Source organism: Bubalus kerabau, chromosome 20 (assembly GCF_029407905.1).
Source record: "Bubalus kerabau isolate K-KA32 ecotype Philippines breed swamp buffalo chromosome 20, PCC_UOA_SB_1v2, whole genome shotgun sequence".
Classification (NCBI taxonomy): domain Eukaryota; kingdom Metazoa; phylum Chordata; class Mammalia; order Artiodactyla; family Bovidae; genus Bubalus; species Bubalus kerabau.
Window position 1 is genome coordinate 13,779,787 of NC_073643.1, and position 22,964 is coordinate 13,802,750.

The 22,964-nt window shown below is 52.6% G+C and overlaps 1 non-coding gene across 1 annotated transcript; it reads left to right on the plus strand.

The window, feature by feature from the left end:
• Nucleotides 1-6,703: 6,703 nt before the first annotated feature.
• On the plus strand, nt 6,704-6,810 carry LOC129635651 (U6 spliceosomal RNA). The gene has a single exon (XR_008706409.1). It is a non-coding gene; the product is annotated as a U6 spliceosomal RNA (small nuclear RNA).
• Nucleotides 6,811-22,964: the final 16,154 nt, after the last annotated feature.

The window sequence follows — 22,964 nt, forward strand, 5'->3', positions numbered from 1 at the left end:
CCTCCATCTCCACAGCCACTGCCCTGGGATGGGCTTCCTGGCTCCAACTGGGACTAGTCTGAGCCCACTGCCACCGCCTCCTCCCTCATTCCTTCCGCCCGCCACATGCGGCTCCCACCACTCCCTGGCTCAGACATTCCCAGCACCGCCGCTGGCCTGTGCGATGGCCTGAGCATGAGTTGCTGCAGGCTCCTCTCACTGCCCCACCTCCTCCAGGAGACCCTCTCTGACTGCCCCCGCCCACACTGACCTCCCTCCTCTGGGCCAGGAGGCTGAGCCCGCATCCCATCCTGGATCCCTTTCTGGCCTCAGTTGCCCTCTGACAGTTGGTGGAGTGGGTCTGGTCTCCCCAGACATGTTGGAAACCTCTTCTTAGGGCAAGGCTCCCTCCTCTGAGTCACTGGCCTGTAGGTACAGGAATTCACATCTGGGTGGAGATGCTGTAGGGGGAGAGTATTGACTGTTCACACCAGAAACTCGACCTCCCTAGACTGTCTCATCTTTTTACATCTTCCTGAAAGAAGACTTCCTGAATGCACAGGGCACACAGCTGGTGCTCAGCCAATGGTGGTGGTTATGATGCCGGGACATGGGACACGACAGCCTGGCAGCCCGCAGTGCAGCCGCGTAGTGTCGGGGTGGAGGAGGGACATGCAGACATCCCGGGTGTCAGCACTGAAATTCCTGAATCCCCAAATGCCCTTCAGTCCTGGGAAAATTAGGCCAGCTGGCCGTTCCCTGCAGTGAGGAGGGACCTGACTCCAGCCTAACCCCTCCTTGCAGCCCCTTCCTGCCCACTCTCCTCCCGGATCCTGAAGGCAGTTTCTGAGTCACGTCTGGCATTTTGGTCGCCTTGGAATTGGAGCCTCTGGAACACAACAGGCAAAGAATATTCTTTGCCATGTAAATTTATGCAAAGCGCTCTGTGGAAGTGGTTCCCTGGCTTCCTAGAAAATCTCCGCTGGCTTCCTTGGCTCTGGGCGCCTCCTTCCTGCCCTGCAGCCCAGGTGACCTCGGGCTGGAGCACCCATTGCCCTGGGCACTAGTTTCACCCCTGATCTACCCCTGCCCCCTCAGTCCCGGGGGCTCAGGGAGCTCAGGGAGCTCAGGAAGTAGGAGCTCACTCCCCATAGGCAGAGGTAAGGGTACCAGGAGCCACTTCATTTCTTCCTTGAGGAGGATCCGTTGGATTAATCAATACCTCAACACATAGACTCATTTTATTAACTGAATGACTCAGTGAACATTTAATCAGCACCCACTGTACACAGCCCTACAAATGATTTCTTAGAATACTCTTCTTTCTCAGATGACGGATTCCAAATCAACAGGTGCAATGATAGGAGAGGGAGAAGAGTCACCAGCAAAGAGACTGTGGTAGCTTGTAAGGATACTTCCACTGGGTATTGTTGAGACTGGCATGAGGAAATGCCCTGCACCAGAGAACCCAGACTTGTGCCCAGGTCTGCTTGCCTCTCTGTCTCTAAAAGACTCCCAAGTCCAATGCAGGACAGCGGCAAAGTCAGGGCTGTGGCTTGGAAGCAAGACTGGCTGTGTGATCCTGGGTCCTGGCCACTTGTGTGTTCTTGGGCAACCATCAATTGATGGTTCTCTACCTCACTTTTCCCACAGGTAAAACGGGGTTAATAACAGTACCTATTTCATGGGGCTGTTCTGAGGCACAAGTATGTTAACATTTGCACGTGCTCAGCACACAGAAAGCGTTCAGTGAGTGTCATTTGCTATAATCATTGTGGGTATCGTTGCCATTCTTTTTTCTCCCAAGAAGTCCAGCTCAGAAGACCCTTCTCTGAAAAATCTTCTGGTGGCCCACACCTGTCCTCCCTGCCTGGCTGGTCCTTCCCTTCCCTGCTGTTCCTGGCATACTGCATTCCCATACGTGGCTTTATCACAATTTGCTTCCACCTCTGCCTCTCCCTCTCCCAAAGCACAGTCTGGCCCCCAAGAGGAGCCTATAAGGGTCTGGTGAATGAAGGAGTGGATGCGTGAATGAATAAGTGCCAGCTTAACCTTCCTATTCCCCAGCCACTAACCACACCGTGACCTTGGACAATGTTATTACCACCCACCTCGTCCTTTCTGGACCTCAGTTTCCCCAGCCATGAGCTGAGGTGGGTCAGCCCAGCAGCGTCACCTGCTAACTGCCTGCCTGGGAGTAACCTCACACAACAATCCCAGGACGAAGGGAGGTTATTATGCCCATTTTACAGATGGGAGACCTGCTGCCAGCATCCGTGGTGAAGCCAGGCCCGTGAGACCAACCACTGCACGACACTGCCTCCCGCCTCTGCCGGCACGGAGAGCAAGGAGGAAGGGTCAGGGTTACCTGCGGCCTGCCCCTCTGGACTGAGCATGTCTGTGATCCTGGCTCCAAAGCTAAGAGCAGCCCATCAGCCTCCATGGAGGCTGGTCCTCCTCCAGCACAGCCCAGCTGGCCAGGACCACCCCTAGGTGCCCATGCGCGGCCAGGGAGACCTGGCTGATTTCTGCCCCTGCCCAGAGTCGGCATTTTCTCTGACAGCAATTTTCTCTCCAGCTCAGGCTCGTGGAGCTGCTTGGTACCAGGGTGAAGCCACCCCAACCCGCGGCTCGTGAGCACCTGGCATGTGGCTGGTGCCCGTCCAGATGCGCTGTTGTTACATCCACACCAGCACGGAAAGCTGCTTGGCACGATAAAGAAAGCCAACTATTCCATTATTAACTTTAAAACATCGATTACAACTTAAACTGATCATATTTTGCATATATGTACTGGGGGAAGTAAAACATATTAAAATTAATTTCACTTGTTTACTCTTGAAAATGTGGCTACTAGAACATTTTTAATTGCCTCTGGGACTTCGCATTTGTAGCTCGAATTATATCTCTATTGGGTGGCACTGTCTTAGAGTTCCAGCCACTGGACCCTAAACCCTTACAGAACTCCACCTGCTTCGGGGCTGGGCCTCTGGCTGGCCTGGGGGTGGGGGAGGGGAGGGAGCAGAAAATGAAGGGGAGGCGGGATGGAGGGGCGGGGGATGGGTGGGAAGCGAGCCGTCCTCAGCGGACTAGAAAGTGGCCACCCGGGTTTCTGGTCTTGGCTGTGGGTGGCTGTGCTGGCTCCAGCCACAGGTTGCGATGGGAGGGGGCGGGGGGAAGGGGAGGGGTCAACAGCGTGTTTCGGGCCAGCCCTCCTGCCCGGGCAATTATCTGCACAGTCCTGGCTCTCCCAGGGTAACAGCTTGGACAAAGGCTCAGCGGGAGTGTCAGCTGGTGCTCGTGGCCTGTGCATTCAGGTCCCTGCTCCCAGATCAAAGGCACATTGGCACGTCCTTGTGCTGTGCAGGGGCTTCAGCTAACCGGCTCCCTGCAGGCTCCACTCCTTTGAGGCTGCACAGGCATTAACCCTGTCCAGTCTGGAGCCGGGTCCTTGGGAAGGGGGGAGCCGTGTCACGAAGGGGCTTTCCTTCCCCAGCCGCCCTCCCAGCCCCCAGCAATCTGGGGAAGTCCTGCAGAATCATCTTCATCTCTCTCTGAGGTGAACACGCCCACCCCAGAAGCCGGGGATGCCCTCATTTACATGCATTTGCATCTCATTTATTCCAACACTCAGGCAGAAGCTGAGGCTAATTCAGCTGACGGCAAAACCTCACTGGCTTGCTCTGCTCAAGTGATTCCCCAGGCAGGGAAGAAAAGGGGATCCTTGAAACCAGGCCCCCTTCTGGACTGGGAGCTGTGGGCAGAGCTCAGGTCCAAAAGGGGCACTTTTGAGCCGAGCCCTGGACTCAGCCCAAGCCTCCTGCCTTTTCATCTCCGCTTCCCCAAAGTAAGGGTAGGGCCTGGGGGCTAGGAAGTGGCAGGTCATCTCATCTGAGTGTTCTGTGGTGTTTCGGTGGCAGGTCAGGGGAAGTGCAAACCCTCCACTGGGCACACGGCACCCCCTCGCCCCAAGCTCAAGTCTCCTCCTCCACTCCCCTCCAATGCCCATGACTAAGGATCTATAATGTGCTGAGCAGCTCTGAGCTGTCAGTCAAGGCCCAGCGCTGCCTCTGGCCCTGGGTCTCCTGGGTGGAGACCTGGATCATCCACTATTCAGAGACCAGAAGTTGGAGAGCTGGCTCAGTCACCCTGGGCACTTCGGCCCCAGACCCTGTGGCAGCTATACCCACACAATACATACAACCGGGCCAGAAAGGTGCCCCACTGTGGCTCAGGAAACGCCCTCCTGGCATAGAGGTGCCCCCAAGACAGCAATCAGCAACCCAAGTCTTTCTCTGACCCGGTTCCTTCCGACTCACTTTCCTCAATCCCTGGGTCAAAAAAAAGCCTCCACAGGGGAACTGTGTACAGATGCCATGGCAACCGAGGCATTTATGGGGGCACCTACTGTGTGCACTGAAGACACAGATCCCCCCGAGAAACCTAGCAGTCCACAGAGGGAGAAGCCAGTCCACTAATCCACAGAGTTCACGCCACAGAACTGTCCAGAACACAGCAGAGCCAAATGTGGGGCCCTTGAGCCTTAACACTCTTTTAAATTGAGGCATAATGTACACCTAAAAATGCACAGATTTTAGGTGTACAGTTGGTTGAGTTTTAACAAATGTATATATACGTCTGTGTAACTACTGGGGCTTCCCGGGTGGCGCTAGTGGTAAAGAATCTTTCTCCAACGCAGGAGACCTGGGTTTGATCCCTTGGTCAGGAAGATCCCTTGGAGAAGGAAATGGCAACCCACTCCAGGATTCTTGCCTGGAGAATCCCATGAACAGAGGAGCCTGGCGGGCTACAGTCCATAGAGTTGTAAAGTCAGACACGACTGAAGAGAGTTAGCAGGCATGCGCATGTAACGACTACCCCAATTATGATGGCTCCCCACTGTCCCTTTCCAGTCAACTTCTCTGACTTCTATCACCGCAGATTAGCTTTGCCTGTTCTAGAACCTCTTATACATGGAATCACAACGTATGGGCTCTTGTGTGTTGTGTTCTTGCTTAACATAATGCTTTTGAGACTTCTATGTTTTATTTGTTGGTGAGTGCCATTTAAATTACTTGTGCAATTCACAGGAACACAAGTGACCCATCTGGGGACAAGTCCTTAATTCAATCATAAAGCACAGGGCTGGAAGGGACCCGAAGTCCAGCCGTCTCTGGGGACGATCGGCCCCGGGGGATTCTTATGGAGTTTTTTTTTTTCCTTCTTCCCTCAGACATTTCCTGAAATGGAAGCTCAGCAATTATACATCTAATAGGCACCCAGGCCCAGCAAGTGAGTGGGGGTTTCCCCTGCATTTCCAGTTTCGTTATCAACTAGCTGTCGCTTTATGTAACTGGCAGTCTGCACTGCCTGTGACCCAGTACGGTGGCAGGGTTGGCACCGGAATGGGCTTCTGAGCTCCTGGGCCTTCTCCTGCTCAAGTCTGGCCATGGTGGGCAGGCCTCTGTTGTTCACCCTCTCTGCACTACTACACCAGTTGGGTGTCCCATGGGTGGGGCCCTGGGCCCTAAAGGGAATGGGCCCAGGGCTGGGATTTTTCCCAGGAAGAGGCCCAGAAGCAGGCAGCAGTGCTGGGCAGCAGAGAGCAGGCACCTTGGCTCTTAGAGGCTCTCTGGACCACTTCCCTGCTCTCAGCCCAGGTCGATGAGGATGGGGCTTTGATGGCCGCACGAGAGGTATTGAATGGGATGGGCTGGTCCCTCCCATGGTCTGATCGCCCCCTGCCCCCATCTTAGATCCTCTTGGGCACCTCCCAGTCCAGATGGAGGGATGCTAATGTAGCCTGAGAACTGAGTTGGTACTTCAAGCCAGATTACCCTGCCCCCCACCCTGCTGTCCCTCTGAAAACTGCCTCCTGAGCCAGGTTCTTCCTTTACACAGGCCTTCGAGGAATCAATACCAGCCAGAAAGGTGTTTACTACCCTCCTGATGCCAGCAAGAGCCTTTCTACTGTTCAAAATCCATTCCCAGAAAGCCCGGGGACTGCCTGGGCAAGGCCTGGGTGGGGCCAGGGAGACACCGCTCTGGGCCTAGTGCCAGTTGCGTGCCCGTGTGACCTTGAGTCTAGGGGGCAACCAGCAGCGGCCCTGGCCTCCTGGGGCTCTCAGGAGGGAAGTGAATGCCCTTGGAGATGACGGGCAGCGGGATCTCCAAGTGGGTGAGGCATCTTCTCGAGCCCACACAGACTCCGTGAGAGCACCTTTGTCCTTCTACTCAGCTAATATCTCTGTGGGGACGTGACTTTCCACTGTCTCCCTGGGAGATTTAATCAGAAGAACGGAAGAGGAGAGAAAGAGAAAGAACTCCAGCCTCAGATCATAAACATTCTTCCAAAAACAGGCTGAAAACTTGACCTGCTCTCTTTTGCCTCTCCAAATGCTGTGTGCTTTCCATGGCTGGGCTCCCATTCCACCTCCTCCAGGCAGCCTCCCCTGGCTGTTCCTGGCCACAATGACCTCCGGCTGGAGAGACTAAGCTCCCAACTCTAACCTCGCATTTACTCCTGGGCAGACCTCTCTCTGGCTTGTGGGGTGAACCTGGGAGGCCCTGAGGTCCTTTTCTGCTCTCCCAGAGTAGTAAACAGAGTGAGGAATGAACAAGAGATGGACAGGCTGTCCCACCAGACTCTGGTTTCGACAATCACAATGAAATTTTCTGCTGGGCCTGGGGCACACCAGGTACCCCTCCAGAAAACAGAGGTGGAGTGCTTGCTTCGGTAGCACACATACTAAAATTGGAATGCTACAGAGAAAATTAGCATGGCCCCTGCCCAAGGATGACACCCAAATTCATGAAGCGTTCCTTTTTTTTTTTTTTTTAAGAAAACAGAGTTGGAGATGGATAGACTATGGACATCCCAGCTCCCCACACCAAGGCCGTGGTGACTCTGCAGAGAAGGGTGAGGCGGGCCTGCCAGGAGAGGTGATGCCACTTTCCGAGTCCGTGGATCAGATGGCTCCAGCGCTCTGCCAGCTGTGGCGGCTGCCCCTAAAAAGCCTAGTCCTGGATTTCCTCCACCGTTTAAGGGCCCCAGGTCCCCGGAATTGACTTGGGGTCTCTATAAATAGCACCCATCCCATATTGATCATCTTAAAAACACACAGTATGTTCCAGGCCCACAGAGAGGAGAAAAGTCTAAATATAGTGTCATCCCCAGGAACTGCTGCCTGTCTGAGGTGAGTGGTATAAGCAGTACATAAGCGAAGGGTGGTCTGAGGGGGCTGAGAACTGGGAGGTGGGGTACAGACACAAGGGACCTCTCCATCCCCACACCAGTCCCTCTGCTCCAGCACAGCAGCCAACCCTGCTCAGAAGTTTGGTCCTGCCCCAGGCCTTTGCCCTGGGAGTCTTCTCTTTACAAGACACTCTTGCCCCAGATCTCCTCAGGATTGCTTCTTTCGTGTTATTCAGGTCTCAGTTTAGTCTCCTCCTTCAAGATGCCTTCCCTGACCAGCCCGTCTAGAGTCACTCCCATCTCTCCACCACTTCATCCTGTTTTATTTCCTTTGTAGCGCTGGTTGGGCTTCCCTGGTGGCTCAGACAGTAAAGAATCTGCCTGCAATGCAGGGGACCTGGGTTCGATCCTTGAGTTGGGAAGATCCCCTGGAAAAAGGAATGACTCCCCACTCCAGTATTCTCGCCTAGAGAATTCCATGGACAGAGGAGCCTGGCGGGCTCCATAGGGTCACAAAAAATCAGACACAACTGAACGACTAACCCATAGGGTTGCAAAGAATTGGACACGACTGAGTGACTAACACACACACACAGCACTGGTCAAAATCTAAAGTTCTCTTTGGTGTCTATTTGTTTCATGGCACCTAGCCTGTCTTTTCCAACAGTATGTAAATTTTATGAGAGCAGGTATTATATCTGAGCTGTACAGCTTCTAGAATGTTCCCTGGCAGAGATTATGTGTTGGACACCCAAACCAGGTGCTCTCCAACCACCTAAGGCTGAATTCAGCCTCAGACCACCACCACAGGCAAGTCTGGGCTGGCAGAGGGCAGTGGGCATCGAAGCCCGGGTGTCCCTGCATCATCCAGCCTCTCTCCACGGGCTGCCCTGGCTTCATCTTCTTGACTCTGTCTCCTTTGTGCATTTAGCCATAGGACTTTTGGCCCAGCCCCTCTACTTCTGGAAACCTGCTCTTGACAACCTCATCTTATCCCCCAGACATCGGCTTTCTGGAACCCTTTTCTCTCCTCAGAGCAAATCTTCCTCTCCTTCCTGCCCCTCGCCCCCAGCAGGAATCACAGTTCCTGCCATCAAAATCACCCTCTCAGAGCTGCATGGGAAGAGTCACTTCACCCTAGGCCTTTCTGACCAGCCCACTGGACAAACCAGAGCATCTGAGAACACCATGGGCACGCTTTCACCTCCCAGATCTCCCGCCCTCCCTGGGAGGGAGAGGCATCTTCCCCATAAGCTCGCGCATGTGGACATACCGCACGGACACACACGCCTGCCTGTCCACCCCAGGCCCTCCTACAGCACCCCCTTGAGCCCACCTCCCCCTGGCCAGCTCCCCTCTATCTCCTCCCTCTTAAACCATCAAACTCTTTGAAAGAGCTGTCTACACATGCTCTCTGCACGTCCTCACCTTCTGCTTGCTCCTTAACCTACTCCAGACTGAAATTCCATTCTCACCAATTCATTCATTCATTCATTCATTCAACAACACACCCAGCACCATATTCGGTGGGTGTCAAGAGGGAAATTTCTGTGGTCAAGGTCACCAGCACACTCACAGTCGTTCAATCCAATGGACACTCGTTTTAAAATTATGCATTCTTTTTCATCTATCCACGAGCTTCTCAGAATGTATCTTAACTCTCCCTGGAAGAATCAGGAGACTCCCGGGACATGTGCCCTCCGTGCTTTCTGTGACACCTCCCACTGCTGGCTCTCCTCCCACCTCTCTGACTGCTCCGTCCCAGCCTTCTCTGCAGACTTCTCCAGCCTCAACTGTTGCAGTGTCTCAGGGCTCTCTGGACTCAACTCTCTTTTCTCCCACCCTCTTCTCCACATTAGGATTGCCCTGGTGCTTCCAAAACTACTGATGCCTGGGCCTCACCTCTAAGTCGAATGAACTAAAATTTCTGGGGGTGGAGCCTGGGCATAGATTGATTTTGTTTAAAAAGCTTTCAAAGTGATGCTAATATCATCAGGGTTAAGAACCACTGTTCTGCATTCTCATTGAACAAAATATAATTAATACAGTCATGGCCCCAACGACCAGCCTCTGTGGATGATTCAAAGTTTCTGCCTCCAGCCCAAATCTCCTTCCTAGACCCTCGACCTTTCCCTCCAACTGACTGTAAGGTGTTGGCATCTCCCTGGAAGTACTACAGGTTCAGATCAGGACCCTGAAACATTCATCAACTTCTCCTTGGTTCTACATCAAGCTGATCAACCCAGATTCCACTCGTCCATCCTCCCCTCACAGTGTGATATGGCAGCAGTGAACCTCACTAGTGAGCAACTGAAGCTAGGGGTGGAGGAGTGGCATATCCCTTAACAGGGAAGGAAGTGGGAACACCACAAGTTCTATCACCTGTGGTCATCTCCCTGTCCCTCTCCTTCAGCTGAAAAACTTCTGGCGGAGCCCATGGTCTGCACTGGACAGGTAGTACAATGCAAAGCTGTTAGATTGACACCTGGGCTCACACTCAAGTCCTGCTACTTGGTAGATGTGTGATGGTGTGCAAGTTACTTAACCTTTCTGGGCCTTCAGTTTCACCATCTGCAAATTGGACCTTATTATGGTCTCTGCCTCCAGGGTTGGCTCAACGATTCAGCAAGATGAGTCTTATAAAGTGCTTAGTGCTGTGCCTGGCTGGCAGAAAGCACTCAGTGAATGTTCGCTATTTTTAGTACCATTACTGAGGATAAATTCCCAATTCCTGAGCGGAGCTCACAAGGGCCCCCGTGACTGTGACCTTGGCTTTAGCTTCCACTCTTCTCTTCCTCATACCATGGGACCCGTCGGGTCACTGAACAATTGTACTGTTTCACATCTCTATGCTTTTGTACCTGCTAGACCTGATGGCTAGGCTGCACCTTCCCCACCTAGAAAACTCCTATTCATCCTTCAAAATCCAGCAGGAAAGTTATTTTTGTTAGATAGATACTCTTGACTTTGCTGGCCAAAGATAATCACTCCTCTTTTGAGTGGAGTGGGGATACGCTTCTACGGCTGCACACTTTTCCAATAAGCTTCCCAAGGGTCAGCAGGAATCAGCTTCCTATGAACAGAACTGAGTCTGCTGTTTACCACTGTCCCAGGCTGGCCCCAGAACTCCCTTCTCCTTGGATTCCCTAAACACCAGCTCCTGTGCTCCCCAACTCCCAGCCCTCTCTGGCGCTCCCCACCACTACTCCGAGTTCCATCTTCATGTTGAGTGAGTCAATCCCGGAAATCTTCTAGAGGACCTTCAAGCACCACAGAGTCTGTACCAAGTCCCCCAAAGGCACAGCAGCTGGCTGTACCACACTGGGCTGAATGCTGGCTCTTGGCACCCCAGGGCCAGTTCCCTTTCTGCTCAGGTTCTCTGGGATAAGTCCTAGGTCAATTCAGCTCTCAGAAAGTAGATCTCAAAGCATCTTCACCCTGAGTGGGGCCCCCAATCCACTGACTTCTCAGGTGACCTTGGATTAGTCCTTGACCCACTCTCAGCCTCAGTTTCTCCCCACCCTGGCATGATGTGGTGATGATGATAGGGTTGGATTAAAAATTCACTGAGGTTCATTTCAGCACAGGACTGGACATTCTGGTATAAAAGCTATGTTCCCGACTCTGGCAGTTCTCTGACCCAACCCGACCCTCACTCCTGTGAGTGCAGCAATGCTTGAGCCATCAGCCCATGCCACTCTCAGCCCACCTTCCAGCTCCATTACGGCCCACTCTCCTGCACCTGCCCAGTTCTAAGGCGAAAGGCTGATGGCAGCAGTAGGGGCCTGGGCTTCTGATGGCGGGGCCTCTGCCACTCAGGGACCCTCTGGATCCTGAAGGGCTGTGGGAATCAGGGAGAAGGGGAGCCGTGCTGCTGCATAGTGGGCTCATATGCAGCGCCTGTCTCCATCACAATGTCTAAGCTGTCTGTGGAGATGCCTGGGGTCTCAGCAGGATTGGGAGGATACAGCTGGGGGAATGGAATACCAGCCCAGAACCCCAAGAGGAGACTGATCCCATCACTCCCACTGGTCTTAAGCACTAAGGAGAGAAGATGACTCCTGCCACAACCTCGACCATGGCTTCCGGATTCGGCTGTGCGCTGACCTCCAACAGGTGTTTGCAAGGCGGGCCTAAGGCCAGCGCCTGGTCCCCAGCATTCCCCTCACCACGAGCACTCTCCACATATCCAGCCCCCACAAGGTTAGGAACCTCTGCTTCCTCCCAGGGCGCCACCAAAGGCGATCAAATAACAAGTAGAAAACGGCCTTCGTCAGGGCGCTTGGATCTGCCCCGTCAGAGCGAAGAGGGCAAAGAACTCGCCTGATCTCAGCGCACAGTCTCCCCTGGAGAGAGCCCACGGAGATCCCTCCGCAGCCAGGGCTCACAGAGACCAGATGTGTCCCCGTTAGGACGTCAAGAGGGCACAGAGCTCTCTTTATGGTCGGAGCGCGCAGAGACAGGACACACGACATACATCTTTTCCTTTCGGGGTGCACAGAGATCTATCCCCGGTCAGGACACGCAGAGATCTCACCCCAGAGAGGACAGCCCCGGCGGACTGCTCCACAGGGCCCAGAGAAAGGAGGGTGCATGGCCCCTTCATTCCCAGCCCTGCTCGGTCAGTTCCCCCGCTCTCTGGAGTCACACTCACTGCGCTCCTAGTCGCTGTTCTGACCTTGGGGTCTCCGGCCTCCGGTATCCGGGTCCCAACCCCAGACCCTCCCCGAGTCTGCGCCAGGATCGGCCGGGAAGCCGGGGCCGCAGCTCCCCCTCCCCCGGCCCTCGACAGCGAACTGGGAAACCCGGAAGGAAAGGGAAGGGGAGGGGGCGCGCGCCGGCTAGAGACGCCCCCCCTCCCGGGGATACCCTCCAGCCAGGCAGCTCTGCGCCCCCTCCTCTCCCTCCCCTACCCTCGGGGGCAGAGATGGGGGAGGGAGCCTGCGGGTGGACCCGGGGCTGGGGAGGGGGCGCGCAGGGGTTGGAGGCTCCAACCCTCGGGGAGGAAAGTTGGGCGGCGGCAGGCAGAGGGGATTCCGGCCGGGCCGGGGCTGCTGAAGAAGGCGCTCGCTCACCTGCTGGTCCCCCGGCCCGGGTCCCGGGATGGGCAGCAGCGGCTCGGCACGGATTGGCTCCGCGCGGGGCTCCGGGCACCGGGCGCAGGCTCAGCGGCCCCGGGGGCGCGATCCCCGCATCCCACGGGCTCCGCCGCCGTCTCGGCTCCGCCGCTCGGCTCGGGCTCCGGGGCTCGGCGGGCGGCGCGGGCTCGGGCTGGGGGCGGGGTCGGGGGCGGGCCCCGCCTGGGCTCGGCCTGGGGCTTGGGGCCCCAGGCTGGCTCCGCCCCAGAGCGACGCGCCCCGGACTCCGCACGTGGCGCTCCGCCCGCTCTCAGGGTGAAGTCCTGGGCACCCGCCGGGGCGCACACCCCCGCGCTGACCTGGGGGCGCCCCGCCACAGAAAGCGGCCCACGCGGACACGACAGACGCGCGCAGACCCGGCATACGCGGGGGTACACACATAGCCACCCGGAGAAGCTTTGCTACAGCCACCTACGCCTACGCGGACAGGCAAACACCCTGGCACACGCGGGGTACACACTCACACATGCTCACTGACTTGGGGACCCTACCACAGCCCTCACCTCTGTGGACACGGACAAACACTGACATTCGCAGACACCTGCTGTCATAGACACACACAGACACCCACACGGACACAGGCAGACACATCACTGACACACACACACACTGAGGCAGACATACTGTGACAAACTCAGGGACACCTACATGACTCAGAGACACACATCCACTGACACACTGACACAGAGACACACGCACAGAAAACCACTGTCTCCTAGAGACACATGCACACACACAGCACAGAAGTCTGCACAATGGTGGACACTTTCATACTGACACATTGGTACTGACAGAAACACACCCAGACCAGAAACAACCAACACAACAGACACAACCAACACGGGGACACCCACATTGAAACATACACACTCACTTCACCCTGTTGATCTACAGGAAACTTACACCTTGACACACCCGTAGGCACTCACCTGCTGGCCCTGGAACAGACTGTCTCTGACACACGGATGCAGAGACCCGCACACTGACTGGTACAGTCATTCACACACAGGCTGACCCACTGGGAGACATACCCAGGAACACACATCCTTCTTTAAAAGAAACAGGCCACCAGTTTTTGCCCACAGGCCAGAAACATCTTTGGAAGGGATGGGCTATTGCCCAGAGTCAACACAGGAGCACACACATAAAAACACACACAGGGATACACAGCCTTTGTCTTCTTCCCCTGCAGCCTTCTAATCTCTCCTGACATTTTTTTTCAACGCTCCTAAATGTAAATAGCGCTTTCAGAGGGCACCCAGGTGCTGTGTTTGGCAGTTTGGAAGCTGTGACTTGCCTCTCCTTTTTCGGGATCTTGGAGACATCACCAGGGGGCCATCCTCCATTTGGGACCTGGGTGTGGCGCTCCAGGGATCACTGGGTGCCTTACCTATATACTGAGGAGCTATCTGTCCCTACAGAAGGCCAGTCTGTAGGAAAGTTCAGGACACAGGACCCTTTCTGGCCCGGGGTCTGATAGAGTGGCTGGCGCCAGATAAACCACATTCCCGCCTCCTGCTTCTGGTCCCCTGATGGGTCTCAGGTAGGCCAGCATCTCCCACTAGCGGCCAGAGAGGGAAGTGCAGGCAATGTCCATTTTTAGCACCACCTGACCCCATGCCTCTTAGGTGGGAGGAGAGAGCAGCAGAACCTAGGTTCTCCCTGAGGTTTTCCACCAGGCTTCTGGAGCCCCAGAATGAAGATTCAAACTTGCAAACGAACGTCGGGCCAAGAAGGAGACTCAGAACGGAGGCTTCTGGGGGAGGGGTGGGCGGGCTCAGAGAGACTTTGTGCTTCATCTACATCTAGCAGAGGTGGGCTTCTCACACTCCTTATGGTGGGCACCTGGATTTTGCTCACAGGAGAGGTATGCACCCCAGATTTAAACAAGGGCAAAGAAGCTCATTAGAAGGAGGAACAAAAGCTCTGATTCGGTTCGGATTCAGAGATTCAGCAAACATATCTGGTGGTCTGAGAGTGGCGGCAGAGGGCGGGAAAGGTTAATGGACCAGAGACAGGGCACCTCCCACAAGGAGCCCTTGTCAAGATCTGGGAGACTCCCTTCTCTTTGTCAGACCCCATTTAATGAAAGCTGGAACATCCAAGGTTTTAAAAACTGTTGCCTTTTTTCTGCTCTTCCCCCTAGCTGAGGTTCGCAGTTGGGTTAAGCGCTTTGTGCATGCACAGAGGATTCCTCCCCCTCCTGTATTACTTCCTTTTATTTCTCCTCCCTGCTACCACCACCTTGCTGCCAGCTCCCTCCCCACACAGGAGCCCTTCCTTATAGGCAGGTCTTTAAATATGTACACATCTTTGTAAAATATGCAGTATTGTTGTTTGTGCCTATGGATTTTCATATGTGTGTTTACTGCCCCAGCATTTTTGTTGTTGTTGTTTTACTTCTATTGAAACTACATACGGAAAAGTGCACAAACCCGAAGTGTTCAGTGCAAGAGTTGTTTAACCCTGTTAGTTGAACCCATCCCTATAGCCAGCACACAGGTCAAGAAACTAAACGGCAACGGCACCCAGACCTCCCCTTCCTGCCCTCTTCCTGTCACCAGCACTTCTCCCCTGGGATTAACTACTACACTCACAGCCAACTCCCTAGGTTAGTTTTGTCCAGTTCTGATATTTATTTAACTAGCATCAGATAGTACAAATGCTTGTGTCTGGTTCTTCTGATTAGGTTTGTGAGCCTCATCCCTGTGGCTGCTTGTAGTCATATATATAGAATTCATTTGTCGTCATTGCATAGAGTTCCACTGTGTGAATACCTCACACTTTATTTATCTATTCTTTGGCTGACGGGCATTTGCTGGTTCTAGCTGGGGGTTACTATGACTAGCACTGCTATGACCGTGCCGGGGTGTGAATTTCAGTGGCCATCTGTGTGTGTTTCTGCCAGGGGCATACCTGGGAGTGGCGTTGCTGGGCCATGGGAGGGAGTGTGCTCACTTTTAGAAGGCACGGCCAAATAGTTTTCCAAAGTGGTTCTACCAACATACTCCACCAGTGATGAATGTATAGAGAATTCTGGTTCATCTGCATCCTCTAGCACTTGGTATTTTTGTCTTTTTCATTTTAGCCACTTGAGTGGGTGGAGAAGAGGTTTCATATTGTGGTTTTAATTGGCATTCCCCTGATGACTAATGAAACAGAGCGTTTTTCATGGTTTATTGGCCATTTGTGTGTATGTGCTTTCCATTTATATAAAATGGGCATTGTTCTAACTTGCATTCTTTTTCTTATGTTTCTCCCTTAGTGCTGTGATTTTGAGCTCTATCCATGTTTTGGTGTGGGCAGCTAGTTCTTGGCTTCTGATAGCTGCAGAGTGTTCTGTGTTATGCACCCACCGAGTTTTATTTATCCAGTCCCCTCGAGAGGGATGCTAGGTAGGGTTGAGGATGGAAGAGTAGTAACTGGCTTGTGTTTCTGTTGGCTTCATTCTGCTGATGCCTGAGGCGGGGTGGGGGGAGGTGAAGAAGCAAGCTGATTCAGGGTTCAGAATCCACTGGCACTGAGCACCAGGCATCTTAGAAGGTAGAGGTGCAGGTTGGGGCTAAAAACAGGAGGTGTGGGGAAAACCGCACATAAAAACCCACAGCCCCAGGCAGATGCCTCCTCCCTACCTCCCCAAGCTAAGGGCCGGTCCTTCCCCATCTACTCGACTACCTCTGGCTCTGGGAGCGGGCATCTGGCAGGAGTGGGAAGACTTCCTGTGAGTAAAGGGATCTACTGAGAGCTCTGGTTCTCTCTGTAGGTGCCATAACTCTGGCAAAAGACTGAGGAATTCTGCGTGGAGAAAATGACCAGCCCAAGAGAAAAGACCTCTGATCCTGGGCACCTACCCAGTCTTGTCCACTGGAAGCCCTGCCGCCTGGGAACTGTGCTCCCTCCACATGCATTGCCATCTTATTTCTCCTTTGTCTGCTCCCCTCTGGAGGCTGGACAAGCTGAGTATTTGCCTGTCCAATTTTCCCTGTAGCTGGGGCTGGCCACGTGATTCTTGAACGGCCTGGAGTCATAAGCAAAGCTTTGCTGGGGAAGGGTGGATTCTGGGAAAGCATTTCCTCTCCTGATAAAAGAGGACAGGAGCAGTGGGGTGAGCTGTCTTCCTTCTTCCCCTTCCTCCTGCCTTGAATGAGGGCACGATGCTTGGAGCTGATGAAGCCATCACGTGGCCATGCAGGGAAGGCCAGGAGATTTGGAGGGTTGGCCCCAATGACCATGATCCCCAGAGCCCCCCCTTCATACTTTCTTTCACCCCTCGTGCAAACAGACGAAACCAGATTCTCTGTTATTTGCAACCAGGTGGTGTTGGATGGGGAGGGGTCTGGAAACCCAGGTGCTCTAATACAAACTGTACACCAGCTCTCTTGTTTTTGGCCTCACCTTGCCTCCCCACTTCCAGAGGTACCCAGTGTCTGAGTTCCAGAAATGTCCTGGGGTTTTGAGGTGGAGGAGTTCTTTGCACTCCTTGGCACACGTCCCTCGGTGGGCTCTTTGAATCCAACCTTCCCCGCTCTGAAGTCAGTTACCATTCAAACTTTCAAAAAGTTGTCATCATATCTACTGTTGCTTCCTCTTCCAGACGTTTTGTCCTTGTAGGGAGGGTTTATGTCTTGTTTTGGTATAATTTTAGTGAAATTTTAAGAGTTGTCTTCAGTCCACTATATTTTGAAGGAAGTCCTCCATATCAGTTTCTCCTCCAGGTAAGTTTAAGTAGCAATCACACGGTACCCTTGTGGGTTGTCAGTGTTCTCCTCAGAGGGGGCTTTGCTCATGGTCAAGGCCAAGGACATGTGTGCTAAGTTGCTTAGTCATGTCTGACACTTGGCAGCTCCATGGACTGCAGCCCACCAGGCTCCTCTGTCCATGGGGATTCTCCAGACAAGAATACTGGAGTGGCTTGCCGTTCCCTTCTCCAGGGGGTCTTCCCGACCCAGGGATCGAACCCAGGTCTACCACATTGCAGGGAGATTCTTTACCGTCTTAGCCACCAGGGAAGCCCAAGTATACTGGAGTGGGTAGCCTATCCCTTCTCCAGGGCATCTTCCTGATCCAGAAATCGAACGGGGGTCTCCTGCATTGCAGGCAGATTCTTTACCAGTTGAGCTACCAGGGGATGGTGACCTGATGCCCCCTTTATACCTAGATGAAGGACAGGCTAACACTTATTGAGGGACCATTGCCAGCTGGGACCTGCTGTGTCCTATATGCACCTTCAGCCCTAGTCACACCCAACCCCTTACCTCTGCCAGCTCCCAGCACAAATGATGCCGGTCTTCAAATGAAGAGCCACCCCTTCCTCCAGACACTCGACTGCCATCTGCTGGAGAGTTGAGAGAAAATAGATGTAAATCTCTGATGGCTAAGAATGTGCATTTTGCCCCCAAATTGTGTGAAGCACAGCTGTATGTGGCTGACTGCTCCTGCCTTCACCTCGACCATCTCTTCCTCATAAACTGTTGTCCCTCACACATCATCTCTGACCAGTGTAGTGAAGTAGAGATCCAGGCTTGGAGGGTGGGAAGCTCAGATGGGATCAATTACTATTGTCCACGTGAACTTGGATGACACATATAGCCTTTCCAGACTTTACTCATATACAGAGTGGAATAACTATATACCCACCTGACTGAGTCGTTGAGAGGATCAAATGAAATAACACGTGAGAACTACAATAAATATTTTACAGGCTGAACTTGGCATTCGTACTGACTGAAGCCTGTTCACCCTTTGCCTTCAGTTGGGTTCCCTGGAAACACTCTGAGATGGAGGTTTTCATGTATGAGGTTTCTAGGGAGCGGACTGGGGTTCAATGTCTGTGAGGATGTGAGGGAGCAGCTTTGGGCAGAGGAGACATTGATCTCCAATGCAGCTGCAACAGAGGCTTCAGCCAAAGGCCACAGGAGACTCTGGAGCGGGGTGATCCCGTGGAGCTGTCCCCAGTTGAGACTGGGGAGAGTGAGCAACCTTTTCTACCTGAACTTCAGCCATCGGTGGTATCATGGTGAGGCAGCTCCTGCAAGGCAGGGGCAGTGCTCAGAGTGGGTGCAGCTTTGAGCTGTCAGCAGCCATACTCCCGGCAGCTGGAGGAACAACGGTACCTCGATCCTAAGAGGGGCTCTGGGCAATTTGCCGCAGCATCCCCCTTCCCTGGGTCGTATATGTGGGGGAGGGTGTTGGTCTCAGCAGATGTGATATGGCAGGTGCTGGAAAAGAGCCAAAGATGGATTCTGTGCACAGAAGAACCGTCCTGGGTCTGGGTTTTGTAGAATAAGAAGCACTAGCCTGCTGTGGCCAGGGTCAGATCTCCCGGGCTTTGTTTCTTCCGCTCAGCTGCCCTTGCTCCCAGCTTCACCTGTGTGAAGCATATTCCATAGGTGCATCCCAGGTCCACATAGGGCAGCCTGCTTCCTGTTCTGTCCCACTCCACAAAGGACACGTGGTCACCCCGAGTCCTGCCACCTTCGTAACTGTGACGTGGTTGCCCTGTGCCACAGCTTGTATCAACACAGTCGTGGATTCGAGGAAGAGGTTCAGTATGAGAGACTCGAGGCTGGGAACCAGAGTCTGGGCTCCTGAGTGCAGCCCACAGGTGTGCTTGTGGGAGGGGATGTTGAGGGGCAGCTCAGCGTGTCTGACAGTTTGTGGTGCTACAAATGTCTTTAGGGAGGACATGCACTGTCCTCTTTGGTTCCCACCATTTCTTTCTCTATCATGTTTTACGTTCTATTATGTATTATAATACAATATATAATACAATATTATAATACAATACAAGAAGAGGGTTCTCCTCTTCTGGATGAGGGCCCAGCACCCCACGAGGACTCTGGAGCACCCCATGTGGTCACGTGAACGAGGATCAGAAGTAGGTGGGTGCTGATGGGAGGGATGGAAATTCTGGACTCTGGGTAGGGAAGCGGTTCAGGGCAGGAATGGAATGAGGCTGATGGAGGGTGAGGCTGGTTACAGGGGAGCTGGGGAGCTGTGCTCAGAGCCAGAGGCCCCCGCCAGATGGGCACCATGCTTACTCACAGAGCTCCTATCACGGTTTGATTTTTCTGCCTTCGTGAAGCATTTTTATTGATACGCATAACTTGAGTGAATCTCAAATGTGTCACGCTGGGTGAAGGGAGTCAGCCTCAAGAGGTTACATATACTGGAAGATTCCATCTATACGGCATTCTGGGGAAGGCAAAATTAAAGGAACAGGAAGCAGATGTGGGGTCGCCAGGGGCTGGTGTGGAGGGAGGTGTGGCGTTGGAGGGCAGCATGAGGGAGGGAGTGTTTCAAGGTCTGGGTCGTGACCGTGGTGGTGGTTACATGACTCTGCACTTGGCAAAAACTCAGAACTGTGCACTAAAAGGGATGGGTTTGCCTGAATGTAAATTAAAATATAAATACAAAATTTAAAAAGAAAAAAGGAGGCATCTTTACCTTTTTGAACAGAAGTGGTATTTCCTTCAGGAATGTGTGAGCGTGTGGGTGTGGGTGTGGGTGTGTGTGGAAGAGAAAGAAGAGGTGTGTGTGGTTCTTGAAGAGACAATGGTCAGAGCTGCTGTTCCGGGCCCCAGAGAGCTGGAGAACAGGGTCTGCGGACTGCAGGCATTCACTCTCCACTGCTCTGTATGTGAGCTTGAATCGAAGGCTCTGGTTGCCCAGAAACAGGGGTTGTGGACTTTAAAACGAAAGCCTGGATTTTTTTTTTTGGTTTGTTTGTTGGTTCTTTTTTTTTTTTCCAGACACTTCCTCCCTAGTGCTGCCATGGTAGAGAGCAAGGGAGGGGGCCAGTGAGTGAGTCCTGGCTCCACACCTAGAGAGCCTCGGAGCTTTCTCAGCTCCTGCCCCTCTCCAGCATCCACAGCGTCCTAAGAGGAAAAGCGTCACAGATACAGAAAGAGAATATGGGGTCAGCAGCCCCAGTGACTCAAGCCCTGGTGCTGGGCAGACCAACTCCCAGAATCCTCTGGGCCTCAGTTTCCCCATCTCTAAGACAAAAAGCCTGTGGGGATTATGATATTCTCTGACATTTCGCAAGAGTGCTGTAGCAATGAAGGAAGGAAGCCCACAAGGCCACAGGCACCCAAGGAAGGACTCTGTCCACACGCTGACATGTGTCCTGGGGCGCCATGGCTGGCAGATCACCCAACCCCCTCTCCCCCACCTTCACACTCCTGAGAGAAGAGGGTGAACCAGGGTGCCCAGGCCTGACAAGAGACTTCAGAAGACTTTGTAGGGAAATTGGTTTTTTCACTGCAAGTCATTGCTTTGGGCCAGAAAATGCTTAGAACTGGCAGCAGCTGACAAAAGCCGCCTCTTGTCTGCGAGTATATCAGCTTTTGAAGAGATAAGAGGCAGGGGCTGGAGTGCAGGCTTCTCAAGAGAAGGCTGACAGGAGAACAGAGGAGCTGCCTCCCACTCTCGCCCGCTCATAGCATCGGGGCTGCCGGGGTGGGGACATCAACCATGCCAGCTCCATCACTGCTCTCAAGGGAGGGGATGGTCCCGGGACAAGGAGTGGCCTGCCTCAGGCCTGGAAGTGGCAGTGGCTGTTGTTGCTGGGGTTCCTAGGGGTGAATCTGGGGCCCTGGCATCTTCAATGTGCACTGTGGGAGTATGGAGCTGCTCTGGATTCGTAATTTCTGAGAGGTGCAGAGAACAGGATCCCAGAGGCCCCCATACTGGAAAGGAGTGTCAGGCACCAGATCAGCCTTGCTTCCCAGGGAGCTAGGCTTCAGCTTTTAGCTATCTGTATCTCCAAGCTGAAGCTGCTGCTGCTGCTGCTGCTAAGTCGCTTCAGTCGTGTCTGACTCTGTGTGACCCCATAGACGGCGGCCCACCAGGCTCCCCCATCCCTGGGATTCTCCAGGCAAGAACACTGGAGTGGGTTGCCATTTCCTTCTCCAATGCATGAAAAGGAAAAGTGAAAGTGAAGTCGCTCAGTCATGTCCGACTCTTCGCGACCCCATGGTCTGCAGCCTACCAGGCTCCTTCGTCCATGGGATTTTCCAGGCAAGAGTACTGGAGTGGGGTGCCATTGCCTTCTAGAAGTCCTTATCACTTATTTAGATAGAGAGTAATTTAGCATAAAGATTGTTAATGAGGTATTAAGTTGTCAATTAGGTAACTGAAAAGGTGGAAAGAGAACCCTTTCCATGGTGGGTGGTGTGCCATTCCCTGAGGGTGCAGCCAAAGCTGTGTGCATAGTTAGAGTGGAGGACCAGAACCTAGAAGGGATTGTGTTCTTGTTAGAACTTAGTCACGTGGAAACACCTAGTCATGAGGGGGGCTGTGAGAAAAGAAATGTGGGCAACTTCCACTCATACCTTCAGAAAGAAAGAATGCGCCCTCCCCTTTCCCACTTCCTACTGGCTAGAATATGGGTACAGCAGTGGGAGTCAGGAAAGCCCTCTTGAACCATGAGATAAAAGCTTCATGGTGAAGCTGTCAGAGTAGCTCAATAGAAGGATGGTTCTGGAGCTGCTTTTCAGTCCTAGACTTCTCATCTGGACTTTTATGTGACAGAGTAATGAACCTCTGACTGTCTAAGCTGCTGCTAAAGCAGCCCATGCTATATTCAGTCCATATTAACTGATACAGAATAAAGCATTTGGCAAACCCAGCACCTATCATGATACAACCTCTCACTCGGTTAGGAATAGAGGGGAACTTCCTCAACTTGAGAAAGAGCATCTATAAAAAACCTACAACTGACATCATATTTAATGGTGAAAAACAGGATGCTTTCCCTCTAAGACTGGGAAGCAAGGCAAGGATGACTATTCTCATCAGTCTTATTCACCATAGTACTGGAAGTTCTAGCCAGGCAAGTAGAAAAATAAGTAAAAGCATACCTATTAAAAAGAAAGAAAGCTCCCTATCTGCAGATAACATTATCTATTAGAAAATCCCAAGGAATCTACAAAAGCAAACTCCTATAACTAACTGATGAGTTGAGCAAGATCCCAGGATACAAGATCAACACACAAAATATAATCACATTTCTATATACTAACAGTGAGCCAAAATTAAAACACAACTATCATTATAATTACTCCAGGGAAAATGAAATACTGACATGTAAAGCTAGTAAAACATGATTAGGATCTAAATGCTAAAAATTAAAAGATGTGGATTTTAAAAATTCAAGAATACCTAAATAAATAGAGATACATACCATGTTAATGAATTGTAAGACTCATTATAGTGACTATGTCAATTCTTCCCAAATTAACCTACAGAGTTATTGCAATTCTTGTCAAAAATCTCAGTAATAGTTTTTGGAGACATTGACAAGCTTATTCTAAATTCTATATGGAAAGGCCCAGGATTTACAATAGCTAAAATAATTTTGAAAATAAAAAGTGGGAGGAATCACTCTCCTCAATGTTCAGGCTTACTACATATCCACAGCAATCAAGACAGTGGAGCACCAATGAGGGGCTAAGCACAAAAATCCCTGGAATGGAAGAGAGAACCCAGAAAAAACCCACACAAAATGTCCCGCTGATTTTTGACAGAGGTGCAAAAGCAATTCAATAGAGTAAGGATGAAAGTGAAGTGAAACTTGCTCAGTCATGTCTGACTCTTTGTGACCCCATGGACTACACAGTCCATGGAATTCTCCATGCCAGAATACTGGA